Here is a 3930-nt window from a genome sequence, read left to right on the forward strand (position 1 = left end):
ATCAGGGATACATGCATATGCTGAATAGTTAAAACAGATCCTATTTCTTACTTAGACTAAAAAGTTAAATGATTAACAGATTTATTTACTGATTTTTAATTAATTTAATTAATTAAATAAAAAATACAACTAGAATACAAGAACTGTTTCAGAGGAAAGCTGGATTTTGATGTTTTTCTTTAGTTATAACAGAAAAAAAAGAGAGAGAGAGAGATGCAGTAGATCCCAGATCAAATATGAGTAAAAGTCTGATGCTGTAGCTAAGCAGGCAAATCTTACTCAGGGATGCATCCGGAGTTTCGTAAAAAAGATGTGGGAAGTAATTGTTCCTTCTAGTTGAACTCAATGAGATGGAACACATTTTTCTCCTTCCCATTACTATAGAATGTTATTACAAAGAGGAGGATTATAAATTGTTCTGCAAAGCCAATGGGGTAAGAACAGAAATAAATCAATTTAAACTTCACCAAAGGTGATCTCACTGAGTATAAGAAAACCCTTCTGTTTGGCAGTTAAAGCACTGAAAGTGAATTTGCAGCTTCCCTAGGAAAACTCCTTCAGTGGAGGTTTTCAGAACAGCTTAGACAAACATCTGTCAGGAGAGATCTTAGTGCAGGCCTTTAATCCAGCCTTAATTCAAAGTGATCTTCTGAGGTCCTGTATTTCTGCTGTTCTATAAATCTAAAATATCTGATTGAATTTGCAAACAACTGGATCACTTCTTGTTGCACAAACTTCTTTCTTACTGTACAGACTTCGTGTTTATACTACTGTGAGTGTGGAGGATTTTAGTCAACTTCCTGTTACACAAGTAGTTTTCCCACTGTTGCGTTTCTAGGGACAGATTTTCAGTGCCCTTCTCTAATTGCATGTACTCATTCAGTAGCTAAGCAGTTTGTAGGCACACACATCTTACAGGTTTTCCATGAAAGCCGTAAGGCCGCAACAGATGAGAAATAATCTCCTGTCTGATCTAAACACCTGGAAAGTGGTATCTTGTAAATTTTGTGGTTGCAAACAAAAGACTGATTGAAAAAGAAAGTTTCATTCTTGCAAGTCTGGGCTAAGAGTAAGTCAAAACAAGCAGCAACTTAGAGCCCTGACATCCAGTCCAAGTGCTGACTTTTGCCTCTCTGCTGGCTGCGCTCCTACTGCCTCGTGCCAGCAACTCTCTGCTACCAGATAGCTCAGCTCTTCCTTTGGCTACAGCATCAAAAAGTGATGTGCTATTTTGGGAACTTCTACTGTAATACAATCATGACTTAGAGCATGAAATTGCTACCTAAACTCCTCAGGGAATTTGGGAAAAGGTTCTTGGAGGTGTCAGTGTTTCTTTAGATCTGTTACCATGCTACAGTGGCTCCTGCTAGTATCATTCACCACATTCTGACCGGTGCCTGCAGGCTCTCTGTGAGCTGCTCTATCAGGCAGCCTCACACAGCGTGGTGGAGACAGCCCGACACGTCCTCCCTGTCTCGTAACATGTTTTGTACGTTGCAGGCACAGGCAATGATGATGATCTGTGGTGAGTCTATGGAGAGCTGACATCTGGGAAAGTCTCTGTGGCTACCTGAAGCCTTCTGCTCTTCTTGGTACATCATAGAATCATAGAATGGTAAGGTTGGAAGGGACCTCAGGAGATCATCTAGTCCAATCCTCAGCATAGCCCATATGGGGATTGAACCCACGACCTTGGCATTAGTAGCACCACGCTCTAACCAACTGAGCTAAACCTGTGCCCAATATCCCTACAACACTGAGCATAAGAAAGCTATGATCGTCACAGAGAAAAATCTCTTCCCTGAATTAGGACTTAAAACACTCTTAAAAGTGCCTTAAAAGTGCAAAATAAATTAACTGCAACTTGGGTTTCTCTTTGCCATGTTAAACACCAAAATGCCACATTTCACTCTGCCTTATTTTAGAGTCACCAAAATCCACAGTCACTTACGTGTTCATTGGCAAAGTTCCCTAGGTACACCCAGAAATGCCTGTTTCAAAAGTATCTAATTCTCAGGGGCCCATTCAATACAACTCCTTCAAGCTTTGCAGATGAGGTCCTCTCCATCTCCCTTGCCCAGCTGATAAGCATTTTCAGAGCACATCTATTAGAAAAGGCCCTGCACAAGGTAGGGGTGATCATTGCAGCACTTCAGACCTCTAGTGACCTTCAACAGTTTGAGTCTTCAGAGAAGGAAGAGCAAAACCTAGACTCATTTCACTTCTTTATCTATGAGGATTTGAATCCACGGCTCTAATTTTCTGAGATTACCTAATAAAAAGCTGGAGCAGAGGTCTTTTAACTTCCACTATTCAGGGAATAATTAAGTATTCATTAGGTCAGAGGCAGGAAAGAGGAACAAGATGCAATTAACTAAGTGGCTAAGGCTCTCAGGTAGGAGAAGAAAGGCCTAGGTTTCCTGCTGAACAGGAGTACTTCTTTTCAAATATTTAAATGTTGGATTAGAGGAGAGTGGAAAGTGAGATCTCCCTTATCCCAGATGAGAATCGTAAGTAAGCACTGAACGATAGTGATATGCTGACTCCCCCACCCCACCCCCAAGGGCTCCATGAATATTTAATGAGTCCCTGAGAAGGGAAACAGCTTCTACAAGAGAAACTGAGAACAGCCTCCTCCTTTTCGTACCAGATTAGCTTCTGGCCCACAGATTTGGGATCTCTTATGGAAAATGTAGGTTCAAATGCCCTATAGCACAGGAATGAATTGAATCAAGTTGTCTCTTTTTGCATAAATACTCAGATATGCCCACTTAGGGAAAGAGCCACTGCCAAGAGCCACTGCAGTGCTAAGAAGCAGTGCTAAGGGCCACAGGCAGCCTCGTGAGAAGGACTAGCAGAGGGGCCCAAAACCAAGGTGAGCCTGGGCAGTCTGAAATCCGTATGGGCACAGGGGAATCCCCATAGACCAGAGATCTAAATCTTCTTATTAGTTTCTGATAGCTAATGTTGGGCCACCTGATCAGCTTGTTTTGGGGAAATCTTATGCCTAGAGCCTACCTCTTCCTATGCATGGCATGGAAAGCCTAAGCTTGTAACACAGGGCTGAGGTACCCCAAAGGCTGGATTCTTCAATAACAGGTTAAAATTTCTTTGCAAGTCTAGCTCTGGATTTCACATGTTCAGTCTCTAATGTAGAAGGCTTTGGTTTTCAGGAAGGAAAACCAAAAGAATTTTTCCTATTTTATACTGTTACTAAAATGCGGAGGTTTCTGGACCTCTTCCAGAGGTGAGTGTTAGTTTAGTGGGTCAGTTGCCAAGAAAACTCTGCTTCTTGCAGGCTTTACTCATGAAATAATGACACTATGAATCACCATGGATTTAGCTGTCATGAGAGATTACGGTTAGACTTACCTTTCTCTTCAGGTAACTTGGTTCCAGGGAGCTGAAATCTTGAATGTGAGCTGACGCATATAGTCTGGTTAAATAAGATTTAAGTACCAGCCAAGCTCTGGAGTGAGCTTGCTCAGTAAGCAGCATTTCCAACTGAGTGAACTATGTAGTCTGAAGCAATGAATAGCCAGTTAAAATTGGTGGTTTCAGAGTTAGATTTAGAAGATTTTTCTCAAAAGGCCCAAAGCTTACAAATATGGGTAAGTTAGCATTGGAGAGAAGCGTCTATAGCCATATCCACTAAAGGGAGACTTTCTTAGCCATAACTCTTTGGGTATGCAGCCAAGGAGCTAGGCATTTTCAATGTTTAATTAGCTTTCCAGGAGAAGAGGAAACAAATGGGTCCTTGTCAAAATGAAGGAAGTGTTGGAGGCAACATGTCTGTTTAAAAACAACCCTGTCTTTCATTTAGAAAATCAGCTTGAAAAAAGAATTTCAACTATTTGAAACTATGTGAAACTGAGTAATTCAGTTCAGTATGAAAATATTGTATCAAAAAAAAAATAATTATTTTAGTTG

General features: G+C 41.0%; 1 non-coding gene across 1 annotated transcript; it reads right to left on the reverse strand.

Moving 5' to 3' along the window:
* Nucleotides 1-1663: 1663 nt before the first annotated feature.
* Nucleotides 1664-1734, reverse strand: TRNAS-ACU (transfer RNA serine (anticodon ACU)). Its single transcript has one exon. It is a non-coding gene; the product is annotated as a tRNA-Ser (tRNA).
* Between the last annotated feature and the right edge of the window lie 2196 nt (nucleotides 1735-3930).

The sequence above is a fragment of the Rhea pennata genome, chromosome 2, assembly GCF_028389875.1.
Source record: "Rhea pennata isolate bPtePen1 chromosome 2, bPtePen1.pri, whole genome shotgun sequence".
In the NCBI taxonomy this organism is placed as follows: Eukaryota; Metazoa; Chordata; class Aves; order Rheiformes; family Rheidae; genus Rhea; species Rhea pennata.